Raw genomic sequence first — 17,737 nt, 5'->3', positions numbered from 1 at the left:
TAAGAACATACTTTATTCACATGGAGAAGTGCTGGGGAGGTATACAGGGTAGCTGTTGGGCTCTCTTCTGCAGATTCAAGAACCCAGGAAAGGAGAAACTGCGCCATTTTCACCAAATACTTTCCAAGGCTGATATTGGTACTAATATCCAAACCAACCAGAGGAGAGAATGAGCCTGAAACATAAGGAAGCCTACCTTCCTGGGCCTGGCCTGGCCTCACTCTCCCTTGCCTGTGGTTTAGCCACATGACCACACTTAAGAGTAAAGGAGTCTAGGGTTCATAGTCCAGATAACATGAGTGTTCAGCTACTGATCTTGGCCATGGTGCATTGTTATAACATTTTAATTATAACAATGTTATAGTCAATATTGATAGAGCATTTATCATATGTTGGACAGTTTTTCTTAAGGGCTTTGCATGTGTTTACTGTTTCACAAAAAGCCTTGAAAATAAATGCAGGCACTTTCTTCTCTCTCTTATTTTATACAAGGAAAGACAGAAACAAAGGAAATGTAAGTAAATACCATGATGGTCACTTGGTTAGTACGTCAGGAAGTAGGGCTGTCTTCACAGGGTCAATGTTCTAAGCCACTGCTTTTAGGAGGGTAAACTCTCAGATGTCCATCACATGAGTTTACTGGAGGTCTATCAAGTAGCACACGACAGCACCAGGACATATTTACAGTTCAGGTTCCATATCTACAGAGTGGGAAAGTGGCTTATTAGAACTATTCTAAAAAAATTTGGGGGGGATCTATTTGCCAAATGTTTACACAGCACCTTTAGGAAGACATTATGGAATGTTTACATGTTATTGTACTGAGTCTCATCATCAAAATATTATGAACATTAGGAAATGGACATTTTTTATATTTTTATTTACTATAATTCTTAATCAATAGATGAAAGTCAACAATAAACATAAAGGCAGTTTACCTACCCTTCATTTCAAGCACTGCCTAGAGGTGGCTGGTGTGCCAGACAGCCTGGAGACGTAGTATTGACAGCTGAGTCTGAGTAAATCAATGGATCTGTGCCTTGAAACCAGTTCAAAAAACATTTTTACCAATGCATTGAAGAATGCTGAAGGTAAAATTGTAATGGAAAGGTCTTCAGTGAGTGGGGTCAGCCTTTCTTAGACTTTGTTTTCACTTTCTAATACAAAACTAATGTGTCTTAACAGGTCATCACTTTTTTAGGGTTCTTTCAGATTTGTGCTGTATTCTATGTGATTCTCCTCTACCAAGAAGAGGATTTATTGATTTTTTTTGAGCAGCCAACTGCAAACTTGGAGTCTCTTGTCTCAATCAACCCAACCTGAGCATTTTGCAGAGCATTAACTGAAGGATTTTATGGAATGTTTCTTAAAACTTTATAAATTGAAGGAAGCACATTTCTTTCCTTACAGGTGTGCATTAGGATGATATATTGATATTTTTATTAGCACATATATATAGTAGTGAATGTTGGCCATCTTTTCAGTTCCTAGAAATTATACCATATTCTTGTGGTAACAATATTTCTATTTTTTTTTTTATCTGTGGCACTACCCATCTTTTTTTCATTGCAGTAGCTCAGTAATTTTGGGTGGATAGTTTTTGCCCAAATCTGGAGAAAGGATTGTATTGTTGTCCTCCAAAATAAACTAAAGAGATTTATGGAGATTTAGACTGTGGCTACTTGTATAGGTGACCAAAATCTTTTCTGCCGAATTTAAACTGTGAAGGCAGGAATCTGGAATTACTATTGCCATTTAACTTTCATTCATTTATTTACTTACTTACTCAATACATATTTATACAATATCTACCATAAGTATAATGCAAGCACTTTGGATACAACAACAAATAACATAAATAGAAATTCCAGAAAACTGGATATAAGAATCAGCTTGAGAACATAATTAACACTGTTGAAATAGAACTGAGAAAATAGAGGATGGGTTTTTTTTTTCAACATTGTTTGTGTCCCAGGATAAAGCCTGAATGAAGTTCACACTGGCATGAAAAATTCTATTTCACATCCTGATACATTTCCTTCTTAAGTAGTATGGGTTGAATCTTTCACTTGCATTCAAAGACACCTCAATTAACATTTATACTTGCAATGACATATACTATGAAAATCACCTGAGTCATATGACTTTTACACTGTATCCTATTATTATAAATTTTTGCTCTCTAGATTTTCTTCTTGCTACTCCTGCCTTGCAATTTTAGGTTAGGGGTTGCATCATATTCATTTTATAGTTTTGAAAATTGAATGTGAAGTTCTAGAACACATAAATATTCTTTGTATTGCTATTACCCAGGGCTTGGGATATAAATGTGTAAAAGACCTTGTATTTATATATGTAGTTACTTCTAATTTTCAACATATGTACATTATATTGATTGAAGGTATGATTTATAATTGTGAGGAACAAAATATTTTTGTCCTAATTATTATTTGCAGTGTGGACTCAAAGATTTTTGATGTTGTTTTAATGTTGTTCATTTGTACACTAATTATATCATTTAAGAAAAACATCATGCCCTAGTGAAGTACTTTCAAATTGAAAGAACATTGTATAATGATGTTTTATTAATTATGCTTAAAATACCTCTTTCACTTTCCATTAAAGCTGTTTGTCTTATGGTATGATGTATTTCTTCCAATGTGTAAAACAAGCCCATCTAAAATTTAGATTGAAATATAGGTAATTTTGTAGGAATAAGCAATTACTATATGCTTAATGTACAAAATGAGAAAATGTAGAAAGATAAAGTAGATAAAAAAATCACCCCTACTGCCACAAACCAACTGATATGTTTGTGCATTTCCTTCCAGAAGTGTTTTAAATGATACAGAAGTATTTTTAAATGACTTATTTCTCATCTAAAGCATTAGGTATGGACTTTCATCACCTACTTCTGTTTTGAGTTTCTACTAAATAATTCTAAGTAAGAAAGATAATATCCCCAACATAGCTAATTTATTGTCATACCATGATCTCTTTAAATGTTCCTCTATTGTGCAAATTTACATTGTATATAAATTCATTATTTTAAGAAATACTATAGCCGGCTTCTTATTCTGTAATGTTTAGCTGCGTTTCTGATTATTTAATGCAAAAATTCCCTGAAGCTTAGTTTTAAAACACAAAAATAATACTTTATCTTTGCCAGGCATGGTGGCACACACCTGTAATCCCAGTGGCTCCATGGGGCTGAGGCAGGAGGATTGCAAATTCAAAGCCAATCTCTGCAATTTAGTGAGGACCTGACTCAAAATAAAAGGTAAAAAAAAAAAAGGCTTTGGGTGTGAATCAGTGGCTAAGCACCCCTGGCTTCAATCCCTGGTACCAAACCAAACCAAACCAAACCAAACCAAACAACAATACTTTAAATTTTTGTCTTTATTACTAAAGATAAATAAGTTGTCTTTTGAACTTCTTTCTCCATTTGTGCTTGTTTCTCTGTGTAACAAATAAATTAACCTTTTTTCTCCCATGTTCATTGCCAATATTTCTCTAAATTTATCTTTCAATTTGATTTAAGAAATTATTGGCATAAGAAGACATATGTTTGCATGCATGCTGAAAAACTTACTATTTATCTTTCTTTACAATTATTTGCAATGTCTTTTTGTTCAGAAAAATTTACACCCATACTTAAATCATTTACATAATACTTAAATAGTGTCTTAGTCACCTTTTTCATTACTGTAACCAAAAGATTTGGCAAAAACAATTTTAAAGGGGAAAATTTATTTTGCACTCAGAGTTTCAGAGGTCTCAGTCCACACATGGCCAGCTCTATCCCCTGAGACCTGAGGTGAGGCAGGACATCAACATGGAGGAAAGCAGCTCAGGATATGGCCACCAAGAATCAGAGAGAGAAGGAGATTAAGCTCAGTTCACAAAATATATACCTCAAAGGCAGGGCCCCAGTGATCCATTACCTCTAGCTACATCATAACCTGCCTACAGTTACCAACCAGTTAATCCCTATCAGGGGATTAATGCACTGACCAGATTAAGGCTCCCATAAACTAATCATTTTACCTCTAAACTTTGTTGAATTGTCCCACACATGAGCTTTTGGGGACACCTCATATCTAAACCATAACAAATTCACTTTAAAATATCCTTTCAGCATACAAAATAACAATTGGTAAGTACAATTTGCTAATTAGTGGGGAGTTAATTTTGAATTATAGAGTAGACAAAAATTGCATTTTTCATTCTTAGCTTAGATATTTTCCCTCATATCATTTGTTGCTTAACTTTTATTTTCCCCATTATTTTGATTTCTTTAGCATGTAACTATTTAAATATAATACAAAATTCTCTTCCATTGATTCTGGGATTTTTAAAAAATCTATTTACCAGTTTTTCTCTAGTAGTATACTACATTAATTTTTATAGCTGTGTCCTAGCTAATAACTAGTGTATTATCTTCACCACTTTTCTTTTTTGAGTACTTTCATATCAATTCTGGAATCTTTATATTTATAAGTAAATTTTAGAATAGTAGTTTGAAAGTTTTATAAAAATTCACCTACTGTTTTTATTGAAATTTCTCTAGTTTTCTATGTTGATTAATAAAAATGTGATTAATCTCAAATGTTTACATCTTTCCTGAAACATAATGTGTGTCTTTAATCATTTATAAATTCTGTAATATATATAGGTATATTTATCTCTTTTAATCTATACATACATACATATATATGTACACATATATATATATATATGCGCACACATATACATCTACCTGCTTTTTATTTTGCTGATTTCCAATATATTTTCATTTTCTATTGGTCAGCATATATATATATATATATATATATATATGTCAGTATATCATATATGTCAATATATATGTCAGTATACACACACACACACAGACATATATGTGCGTGTGTTTGTGTTTGTGTGTGTATAATATATGCCCAGTATCCTGTTGGGCATGGTGGTGCACACCTGTAATCCCAGCAGCTCAGGAGGCTGATGCAGGAGATTCTCCAGTTCAAAGCCAGCCTCAGCCTCAACAACTTACTGAGGCCCTGAGCAACTTAGTGAGACCCTATCACTAAAGAAAACATAAAAAGGATTGGTGATATGGCTCAGTGGTTAACCAAACTTGGGTTGTATTCCTGGTACCAAAAGAAAAAGAAATATATATATATATATATATATTCCTTAGGTATTTCAGCATTACTGTGATTTATAAGAAATTATTTGAATGGAACATTATTGGGATAGTTGAAGGAGTGAGACCTACAATCCATTTATGATCTCAGGAACACTGATATTGATTTTTCTTCACCTGCCACTGTTTCTTATGAATTTTGACTGTTAGATGCATATCATGACAACTACAACAGTCTCCTAGTATTTGTGTGACTATGACATTGCTTGACCTCAGATGGAACACTTGAACAGGTTTCTACATAATTTCTGTCTTCCCAATCTGGCAAAAGTACAACAAAGTATTGGAATATGTTTTGTATCCAAACTTCACTGTTAAGCTACTGTGAAAAATGTAGATTTTAGGTTGTGAGCCTGTAGAATTGAATCTGAGTCAAACTATAAGATCAATCATAATGGTATTTTCCATTACCTATTCTTAAAAATTGTCCCTGATATACAGTATATCCATTGAGATTGAATATTTCTTAGATTCACTTTAATTTTAATTCAAACTAGATATAAAAACAAAAATAAATAAGTTTACAATTATAAATATGGTCTGATTGATAAACTTTAAAAATTTAGATTGAATTGAATTGAAATTATTAAAGCATAAAAATTATATTACCAATAATGTCTGAGTGATTGGAATGGTGACACAAGCATATAATCTCAGCAAGTCAGAAGGATGCAGAGGCAGGAAAATTGCAAATTTGAGTCTCAGCAACTTAGCCAGACCACCAGCAAGCTACCAGAGTAGTAGTAAAAAAAGGGAGTCAGTCACAGGGTCAAATGCCTGTAATTCTAGTGGCTTGGGAGGCTGAGGCAGGAGGATCACAAGCTGAAAGCCAGCCTCATCAATTTAGAGAGGCCTGAAGTAACTTACTGAGACCCTGTCTCAAAAAAACCCAAACCAAAACAAAACAAAAAAACAAAAAAAAACTGAGGAGGCTCCTTGCTTAGGCACCTCTGGGTTCAATCCCCAGTACTGAAAAGTAAAAATAAAATAAAATAAAATAAAAATAAAGGACTACAGATATACTCAGTAGTAAAGCAAACCTGGGTTCAATTCCCAATATAAATAAATAAATAAATAACAAGATAGATAGATAGATAGATAGATAGATAGATAGATAGATAGATAGATAGATAGATAGATTTGTTGCTAGCTGGCTGGGCTGGCGACATGAGCTGTGCTCAAAGGAGCTTGCTGTATCAATAACTAAGAAAACAGTGAAGAAACCATGCAGCACAGGAACATGGGTTTCTTAGATAGAAAGTGGGACTACTTTGCGACTCCAAGCGTCAGCTCCACACTGGGAAGTGCTGGAAAGACAGAGCAGGCACCCAGATTCTTTTTATTTTATAGATGGGGACACACACAAGGGAGGTTTGATGGAATGTTTTTCACTAAATAAGGCAGGGAAGAGGGTTTTGAAGGTGGAGTCTTGTTTTGTGAGGTCTTGTGGTCAGCAGATTGATTGACATCTTGACTAGTCACACCCATCTCCAGTGCTGTGTGGGATCACAGGCAGAGAGGAAAGGCACTCCTGCATTGGACAGCCCAATCAATGTGCAACGCCAGACCAGTTCCCTCACATGCTCAAATGTGCATAGCTCACACACAGAGCCCATGGATGGCACACAACAATAGATAGATAAAATATCAAAGTTAAGTAAAAATGTAACTTTTGGTAAGTATTTTATTTGATAGTTTTTATTTTCTTCTTTCTCATTTCCTTTCCTTTGTGATCTAACAATCAGTTACTCATAGTCTTCAATGTCTAGCAATTTAAAAATTTACTATGCTTTTATCTGTTTTTTTTACTATAAACTTTGAATGACATTAATAATAACTTTGACAACACCTTCTTACGCATTGACTTGATATCCTTAAAACCACATAATATATTTGTTAATTGAATAAATAACTGTAAATATATCCAGGTTATATTAATTTTGCTTCAGAAACCAGTGTGAATTGGCATGTAGACTGTTTTCTCAAGTAAATATTCAAATGTTTTTAAAGTCACATTTTGTTAATTTAAAAATGAGGACTTTTCCAATAACTTAAGAATGGTTTCATTTTTCTGAGAAACACATAATATAAAAGCTAGAATAAAAACTCAAAAAACAGAGTCCTGCTGCTATCACTTTCATACTTGCACATTTTAAAAATACATTGAGTGTTAAAAAAGAAGCACTCTTTCCTGATTTTTATTATTGAACATTCTTGTATAGTGGCTGATGGCATGGGAGAGGGGATGGAATTTAGAACTAGCTATAACAGTAATTTCTCATGTTCTCATATACCCCTGCTTTCACGGCACTCTATAGTCAACAACAACAAAAAGCAATGATAACACCCAACTATCAACTTAAAAGAAATTCATTCCTTTTAGGAAAATGGCTTTCTCTGTTTGCAGTGTGTCATTTTATTTTGTAATATTTATGTGATTAATGCTAGTAATATTTGGAGACTGTTCAGCATTCTCTACAATTTCAGTATAATTCAGTGCAACATCTTTATGTGCAGTAATATTTGATGAGGTCTGATGATTTAGTATTTCTAATTTTACTATCAGATGGAAAAGTTTGCCAGTGTAAGGCTTCTAATTTATTAATGATGTGCTTCAAAAGGTATTGTCTTTATTATATATGGTGTCTGGATATTTTTTTGTACAGTTGTATATGCGAATCCATAATTATAAACCTTTACCCCAGGCGTTGCCTTTATTTATTACCATGCCTGTTCTCTTATTCCTAACCAGCAGTCCTCTTTTCTGTTTATTTTGGTTTTCTCTGAGCCAAATGCCCTAGTAGCTTCAAGCAATACCAAAAAAATAGAGTGTATATAGAGTTCAACAGTAAACCAAACTAACAGTTTATAACTCAAATCCCCACCCAATTCTGTTTTTCAATGACTCGTTTGTTTTACCCTTCTTCCCTGTCATCTGCACCTTCCAAATCTGAAGAAGACAGTACACATGTTGATTTGTGACTCTGAATGTCAGAACTTTCTGTAGACATAGTAGCTAAAGTTCACTCCGTGGTATTATGTTTCTAATAGAGAGAAAACTGAACTGGGAATCAGGAAATTGGATTTTTAGCCTCCTCCGATGTGTTGAACTGAAAGGAGCTGTGTTTTCTTTTCTACGTCTTGTACTAGAAAGGAAGTTAGAGCTGGAGGGAGAATACTGTTGAGATTAATGCTGTGATTGAATATGACAATTATATACAAGTTGCAGACAAAGGGGTTTTCCTAAAGAGGATGAAAATTATTCAGTCAGGCTTCATGATGGGAAATATAAATGGAACTTCAAAGGTTTCTTATGTGGATAGAAAACAATTAAATAATATACTTACCAAAAACCTGTTCCAACTCCTGGATGATCAGTTGAGTTTGGAAAAAGCCACCCGGTAAAAAAACAAAATCTTTAAGACAGATCTCTATGTTAAAATTATAGCTTGAGAGGCTGGGGTTGTGGCTCAGTGATAGAGCACTGGGCTGGCATGTGTGAGGCACTGGGTTAGATCCTCAGCACCACATAAAAATAAAATAAAAGTATTGTGTCCAACTACAACTAAAAAAATATAGAAATATATAGCTTGATATAGTCCTTTGTTGCTGTATATGGCTTAATATGAAAAAGATTTTTAGAGGAATTAATTCACTGTTTACTGAAAACTCAATAACTGGATTACTGATTTGCAGCCAGAGTTACATCAGAAAACAGATGGTCTCATACAATTTATATTTTAATGTGTTTCAAGTATATATTAAGATTGCCATGATAAAAAATTCTAGGATTCTGAATATTGAAAATTCAGTAAAATAATGAACAAAACACTTGAATAGTCACCTCACATGAAACATCTTATATGAAACAGAAATGGCCAATCAACATATGAAAACAAGGCCATCTTCATTATTGTGTGTGTGTGTGTGTGTGTGTGTGTGTGTGTGCGTGTGTACAATGTCTTAGTCTATTTTTTGATGTTATGATAAAATACTGGAGACAGAGTAGTTTGTAAAGAACAGAAATATATTTAGCATGGTTCTAGGCTGGGAAATATATGATCAAGGTGCCATCATGTTGGTTATCTTGTTGAGGGTCTAATCTCTATTTCCCAGATGGTACCTTATATACTCCATCCTCTGGAGGACAGAAATGATGTGTCTCTTCATATGACTAGAGGCAAAGGGGCAAAATGGCTGAATACTGAATTTGATTTTTTACAAAATAAAGCCCTTAATCTTATTCATTAGGGGAAAAGCCTTACCTTCAATTGGTCATTAGATTTTAACACTTGAATTTTAGGGGGACATATTCAAATCAGGAGTGATGCCCAATAGACTCTATAAGATGAAAAGATGGAAAAATAAACAAATAAAAACAAGTATTCTAAAGAAGAAAGCCCAAATTCTTACACTGCTAGATAAAGTAGAAATGGCCATATCCACACTGAAAACTCTTTGGCACAACCTATCAAAGGTGAACACTTGGCACACTAAAGAAACAGTAGAAATTCTAGTGTCAGGCATATACGGGACATAAATGCATAGATAGGTTCAACAGAAGATATGCACTATTTGTAAGCAACACAAATTGGATCCCAATAAAGTATGCATAAGTAGCAGAACATAAAAAGAAATTGTGGTATTCCACAATGGAACAATTCTTGTGAATATAAAGTTGAGCAAAAGACGCCAGACATAAAAGAATACATACTCTGTGGTTCCAACTATATAATAAAGCAAACGAGCAATTGAGGTTAGAAATCAGAATAGCAGTTATCATTGAGAGCAGATGTTGTGACTGGAAGGGAACACGGGAGGTACTTTTTAAACTCTGGTAACATTAGGGATTTTTACTTGTGAGCTGACTATATAGGCCTTTACAGTTTGCAAAAATTTCTTTGAACGGGACACTTACGAAACATATACTTTTGTTTGTATTATTGGTCAATTAAAAATAAAGTTGCTTTCTGACTAGGCCCTACTCAGTTCAGCTCATTGCATTCACTGATTAGTTACTTTTAGTTCCATTAAAAATAGAGGTGATTCAATAGCTAGAATAAGTTTATAACAGACTTGTAAGTCCATGCTGTTTCATGAATATGAAAAATCATGCTTTAAACATGATGATAGGAATCCAGAACTCTCAAATTTTCCTCATATAAGTAGTAGCCATATGAAAAGACTAGTAGAAATAATGGGAAGAAAACCCTTACAATTCACTAACCTATTAATAAATTTTGTGATAGAAATAACTTCCTATATCAATTTCAATGAAAATAATGAAAGTTTACATGAATATCTTTGGAAAAAGGCTCTTATTCAGAGGTTTTCAAGTACAAAGACATACTTCTAATCTGCCTGTACCAACAAAGAGTTGTGTAGTCCTTGGCAAGTTATAATCTGAATCTCATTAACCAATATTCTCTGAATGAGATTGGCCAGAACATGAGCAAGATATGACAATCTGCTAGATAAATGGGGGCTCTCTTGTGCTAGTGGTCTTCCTTTGCATCTCTGAAACCAACTTAATGTTTAGTAAACAGTGTCCCTAATTTATTAATATCTGGGAAAAAATGAAATAAATTAATATATAGGTGATCAATGAGTGACAATGTATTATATACTTACTTTATATTTTTAGAATTTATAGGGTATCATTTTTAATCCTCATTGATGATCATCTAAATAATGTATTGTCACTTTCAGAAAACTATTAGAGACTATCCAATTTCTCAAAATTAGGAGAGGAAGTACTTTATCTAAAGAATTTCATACCAAGCCTACTTCTCTTCTGACTATATAATACTAAAATATGCGGTTGTTGTAAATACATAGAATGAAACAGTCTTGTCGACTTTCAGAGCTAAAAATGGGTTCAATTTTTATTGGTCTCTAACTCTGTGAAGGATTGTTGTCAAACATATCATGAATATATGTGCAGTAATGGGAAATCCCCTACAATTGGTGGGTACATGTGTCATAAATCAACAGCTCTAATGGTGAAATATCTCTTGTCTTGATTTAAATTGCCTCCAAAATAAATTACACCCATTAGAGAGCCAAAGATGAGCCCATTGTCTACCTTGGTTTTTGTATATCCAGAGAAATAGTTCCTAGTTTGTAAGGAGATGCAAAAGAAAATGATAAAGATTACCCCAAACCAAATCAAACCAACCAACCAATCAAACAAACAAACAAAAAAACCCCACATGATTAGACTAACTCAGCCTAAAATTCTGTTGACATTTTCAGTAGCCACGTTACAATATTGTCTGTAGTATAGAATTTATTATTTTCAAACCTTGTTATGATGCACTTCACATAGGTTGTACAAGGACCTTAAGTTCCAAAATGGCAAATTCTCAATCTATATATTTTTTTTTGTTAAGGCCATAATATTTCCATTAATTTCAGCAAGTATTTATTGATTGCCTATTATATGGCCTTGCTTTTGTAGAGTAAGAGATACAATAGTGAATAAAACAAAGTTCTCTGATATCAAAGAACTTATGTTCTAGCTCAGGAAAGTAGTCTCCAAGGCAAAAATGGTAAACTGTCATCATCTTCTTTTTCATAAAGGTACATTTTAAAAAATAAGTTAAGTACTCCAAACCCCAATTACTGCCAATTATGGCTAATAAGAGAGGGCTTTGATATTAACTAAAGTTATTAAGAATCTTGCCTTTTATGAGCAGAGTCCAATGAATTAATTGGTTTCTATTATTTCTAGTCAAATGAACTTTTTATGTAATTTCACTATTCTTTGAGAACAGCCATAATTAAAATTCTGATTTGCAAACCCTCCATATAATGTTGATTCTAGGGTGGGTGGAAATACTTTCTAAAATACATTCACAAAAATAAAATGGAAAATTACTTCAATGATTCTGTTGAATTAAGACTAAAAAGGAGGGTTGATATTTAATGATTTTCCTGAGAAGGATAGGCACTATACCCCTCAGCATCACTATTTAAATTTGAGTTAATTCAGTATAAATTTACAATTCTGTTTATTGCTTTAGTTAGGTTGTGACATCTTGTGAGAAATGTAAGTAAATTACATAATGATGATGGTAGAGTGGTGGTGAGAAATCCTACTTATAGACTATATTAATTTAGACCAAAACATTGAGAGGAAGAGGAGGCCCATATACAAAGGCACAAGGAGATACTCCTTACATCAAAATATAGTTAAATCATAAATGTGCTAATTATTGAAGGTCTAAGTTAAGTGGATTATAAGGGTTAATGAAGATTAGCTCACTTTGTTACTATCACCACTGTATTTTTGAAAATTATTATTTGAATGAAGCACTACTTTAATTCCAACCCTATAACCATGTGAAAAATCATACAAGTATTACATTGTCAGTGTGTTAGAGTTCCATTTTTTTCTGCCTAAGCAGAGTTCTTTTTTTTTCTACAAATAGTAAATTTGTTCATCTTTATATTTAGTTACTTGATAATAGGAACATGCATACTAATTTTATTGTGGTTTTAAATTAAATAGCATATTCATTAATATTTTCAGAGTATATTCAAGATAATAAATATTTTTTCAGGTCCTCCCTAAACTTACCTGGGCATTTCTACACAGAAGTCAACATCACTGTTGATGATTGTTTTCCATTCTGCTTGGTTGCCACAACAAAATGCTGGAGACTGGTAGCTGAAACACCAGAAATATATGGTTTCACAGTTTTGGAGGTAAGACACCCCAGAAGATAAAAGTGCTGGCAGATGACTTTTATAATGAGGCCTCTCTTCCTGACTTGTAGGCAGCCATTTCTCCCCTGTGTTGGCATGACCTTTCCTCTGTGTATGCTTGGTGTCTCTTCCTCTTCTTCTAAGGATCCCATTCCTATTGGCTCAGGGCCCACATTTATGACCTCTTTCAACCTCCTTTACCTTTTTAAAGGCCTTCTCTCTAAATGTAGTTACCTTGGGCTGAGAGATTCAACATAGAAATTAGAAGTAGGGTGAGGTAAGGCAGAATTCAGTCCATTTTAAGATGTTCAAATATTACTCTTTTTTTTTCAAATAAACTTTTTATTATAGAAAATTTTTAAGTTTACCATATGCACTATATTCAGTGTCCCTTTTATTAACTCATATAAAAATATGTTCATTTGTTACAATTAATGAACCAATATTCATACATTAATATTACAGTCCATGTTTTACTAATGTTCAATTTTTATATCATGTTTCTTCTTTCTTTCTTATTTTTATTCCTTCTTTCCTCACTTTCCCTCTCTCCCTTCCTTCCAAACACACACACACAAACACACGCACACACGTCTCTCTCTCCCTGTCTCTCTCCTTCTCTCTCTTTTTTTCTCCCACTCAGGATAACATTATGGTTAGTAGTCATTAGGCCCCACATGACTGTGATAGCATCTCATATTTTTCTTGTTTTTGATAATCTTGACACTTTTGAAGATCATATGCTTTATTTATTTATTTATTTATTTATACATACCAGGGATTGAATTCATGGGCACTCCACCACTGAGCCACATCTCCAGCCCTATTTTGTATTTTATTTATAGACAGGGTCTCACTGAGTTGCTTCGTGTCTCACTGTCTCTGAGGATGGCTTCGAACTCTTGATCCTCCTGTCTCAGCCTCCCAACCTAGTGGGATTACAGGTGTATGCCACCATGCCCAGCTCTAGGTCATATGTTTCATAAAAGCAGTGGGATTTTGTTCAAAGTTGAACTGGGCTTGTGCATTTTGAAAGAACTGATCACAGAGATAACAGTGCTATTTTTATTACACCGTATGAAGAATTCATATTATCAATCTGACTTATTATTGACGATGTTAATTTTAATCATTTAGCTCAGACAGTATTTGTCAGGTTTCTCCACTGTGAAGTTACTGTTTGCTTGCTCCACTTTCCATACTGTATTCTCTGAGAGACAGTTACTATGCTCTGCCCATACTTAAGAAGAACGAAGCAGTTATATCCTCTTCTTAAGAGTAGAGTATCTTTATAAATTATTTGGTATTTTTCTGCACTGGTCACTGTTTCTTCACTTATTCATTTAATAATTTATATTGGTTGGACTCATGTACAATTATTCGATACTTTATAGTCCAGTATTACTTTATTTTTTTTTTGCCCGAATTTTTATAGCATTGGCTACTGGTAATCTCACTTGGCTCCTGTCTTTCTTTAACATAACTCCATTGTTGTGCCTTTTAATTAAAAAAATATTTTGAGCAATTCCTTACTTTCTGGCACTACAAGGAATTCCAGGTTCATCTTGTATATTTTCTGGGCCAGTTCTAGAATCAGCCACTTTGCCAAAGTGCTTTGATCCCTTTTTGCTGAACAATGATATTAGAGATCAAGATTGGGGTATTAGATGTGTTCCTTGTTACTGGGATGTGTTTCTTTTAAGCCTTTTCAGCTTCTCAGTACAAGGAGATACACGCACATATATAATACTGTGCACATTATGAAATTTGTATATTTAATGTATGTCAAACTAACATTTTTACTGATGTCCCAACTTCAATAAATCACTATCTGGGTCTTTACTTATCCTCTCCCCTTGCTTATCAGCAACTTCCCACTTTAGCACTTTCAAATTTCAATCCAATTATCTTCCCTTCAATTGCTTAATTATTGTTTAATTAAATAAAACAACTGTACATAGCACCATACCTTGGTTAAGTAATTTACCACAGAAGTATGGGTGAACAATTTGCTGCTGGTGTTTTGGGTATCTTATCCAAGAAATCGTTGTGAAACTCAATGAATCTCTCCCATCAAGTTTTTTCTAAGAGTTTCACAGTTTCAGGTCTTATATTTATGCCTTTAGTCCATATTCAGTTGATTTTGTTATTGTGTGAGGTAAGAGTCCAATTTCATTCTTTTGCATGTGTATGTCATGGTTTCCCACTACCATTTTGCTGAGGAGACAAATCTTTCACCATTATGTTCTTGACACCCTTGTTGAAGATCCGCTGGCTGTGTCTGTCTGGGTTTCTTTCTCAACTGATGCTATAGAAACAGAAAAGATCATTAGAAACTATTATGAATGACATGCCACCAATTCAGATAGCCTAGAAGAAATGAACAAATTGACAAATTCCCCAGGACTTACTCATGAAGAGATAGAAAACTAGGAGAAAAGAGCAATGAATAAGGAGATTGAATCAAAGACCGAATCTCCCAGCAAAATAACACTCAAAGATGAGATGTCTTCACTGCTAAATTCTACCTCGAACATTTAAAGAATTAACACCAATACATTTGAATAACTTTCAAAAATAGAAGAAAATAAAGCACTTCCAAATCTATTTTATGAGCCCAACATTACACAATCACTATTATTTTCAAATAATAGAGTTTTTTTAAAGGTACATGTTGGGTTCTGTTTGGATATAATTGATCTGTAGAAAATTATTCATGGTGTATGATATAATTGGAACCAAGATAAACAGGCTCTTGTTTTTTTTTTTTTTTTTTTTTTTTTTTGTGTGTGTGTGTGTGTGTGTGTGTGTCTTTTGAACCTAGTATTTCTCCTCTGGAGTCTCTTTCAAGGTAAGTCACTTTTTAATCCTGTGTTATAATATAACCCCTTTGGTGTTTGGTATAATACAAAATACTTGTATTTTGCTCTATAAATTTCAGATTTATTCTCATTCCTTTGTGGCATGGGTCCTTCCATTGGATGTAGTACTCTTGTTTCTTCATTGTATAATATTTTGCTCCCTTAGGTGAGACAGGCAGGCTAGCAGGGACTGGAGGTGTAGGGGGTGAGTTTCCTTCTTCAGCAGAGCCAAAGTTCTGCTGAAGTCCCTCCCCTTGGAGAGCATGTCTTTATTAAGAAAAAGACTGTGAGGTTTTTGTAAGCATTCTTTTTCTCCTGCCAGTCATAATGGGAACTTTCTTGGATCTTTACTGAGATCCTTTTATAAAACCTGGGGGTAAATCTATAACAGTGTGAGGAGCTTCCTAAGATAAAGCTGCCAGAGTCTTTCACTCTGATACTTGTGGATTTTCAGCCCCCAGCAGTTCATCAAATTACCACATAAGTGTTCCTACCAGTTTGTGGCTCCAGTAACTTCTGATCTAGTTAAGCAGATCTCAGCTCTGACTCTCTATTTTTCTGTCTCTCCACCTTTTGTGGTGACATTTTTTCCTGAGACCTTAGTCCTCTGATGGGTCAAAAAAGTAATTGGTTTTTCAGTTCCTTGAGTTTTCTTGTGAAAAGGGAACTGATGACTTCCAATCACTTTATGTGTCAGAGCTAAAACTGGCAGTCTCGTATTTTTCTTTTAAAGATTTATGTGGCCAGATGTTTACCCAGACTCTCAATACAAACATCTGTAGCCATTTAGGCAGTTTAACAAAATGCTAATAATTTCCTTTATGTATTCAGAGCAAATGACCATCTGTGACTGCTGTGGTCAATTAAATTGTATATGGTCACTATGTGTGGCAAATTCTGAGTTCATGTAGAAACTAACTTTTTGTTCTTCAGTCTTGAGTTCATGTGGTTTAGCAGCTATCATAAACATCTTAGTTAAATTTTCAAAATATCCAGATTACAGCTGTGGTAGTCAGAGTCCTAATTAGCTCCTTTGATTCCAAACATGCTTATATACATGCTCTGAGTAATTCCTCTCCCAGTGAGAGGGACTTGTCATGTGATGAGATAGCCTTTCTATGATTATATCACACTATATGACAGAAGAGACTTTTAAGATGTAATTAAGGTTCCCAATCAGTGACTCTGAGTTAATCAAAAAAGAGATTATCCTGCTTTGATTTATTTTAATCATATGAGGCATTGAAAAGGTCAAAAAGATTCAAGGCAAGAGGGATTCTTCCTGCTGACCTTGAAAAGACAAAGTCCCCTTTGGGAATTACCTATTGAGGGGGCTACATGGCAAGAAATTGATGGTGATTGATCTCTAAGGCTCAGAGTTTTCTTTAACATATGGAGAAAAAAAGGAATATTCAGTTCCTATAGTCACAAAGAGCTAAAGTCTTTAAACAACCAGTAAGTTTGGAAGAGAACTTTGAACCTCCAATGCAAATACAATCCTCACAAACACCTTGATTTCAGCCTAGTGAAAACTGCTGGGAATGGGTCTCAGCTAACCCATAATGGGTTTTGAGTCTTGGAAACTGAGATAATGAATGTATGCTGCTTCATACTGCTAATCTGTAGAAAATTAATAGAAAAAGCTGGGGGAAAATGAACAATGTCAAAGTATTTGATTATTTTGTTAATATTAGCCCTATTGGAAACATACTCAGAATTTAGATCTAGTAAAATTAAATTCCATTTTTTATTCTTATAATTAACTTACTTAAATATAAGACTAATCTATAGACATACATAGGTGTGTTGCCACCTTCAGTGGGCTGTGATTTCCATGTGGTCAATGCAACCAAATAACATGGGATTACCCAGCAGCACTACAAAATTCAAGCATTGAAAATTTATCAGTTTGATGCTAGCTGTTGGCAGGCAGGTAGCAAACAATTCCAAGATCTGTATTTGTTTCACA

The 17,737-nt window shown here is 33.9% G+C and overlaps 1 pseudogene; it reads right to left on the bottom strand.

Moving 5' to 3' along the window:
* Positions 1–17,737, bottom strand: part of LOC101956065 (pleckstrin homology domain-containing family A member 5-like) — a 158,234-nt pseudogene that overhangs the window by 106,935 nt on the left and 33,562 nt on the right.

This window comes from Ictidomys tridecemlineatus, chromosome 9 (assembly GCF_052094955.1).
Source record: "Ictidomys tridecemlineatus isolate mIctTri1 chromosome 9, mIctTri1.hap1, whole genome shotgun sequence".
NCBI classification, from domain to species: Eukaryota; Metazoa; Chordata; class Mammalia; order Rodentia; family Sciuridae; genus Ictidomys; species Ictidomys tridecemlineatus.
This window is presented reverse-complemented; position numbering and strand designations above follow the sequence as displayed.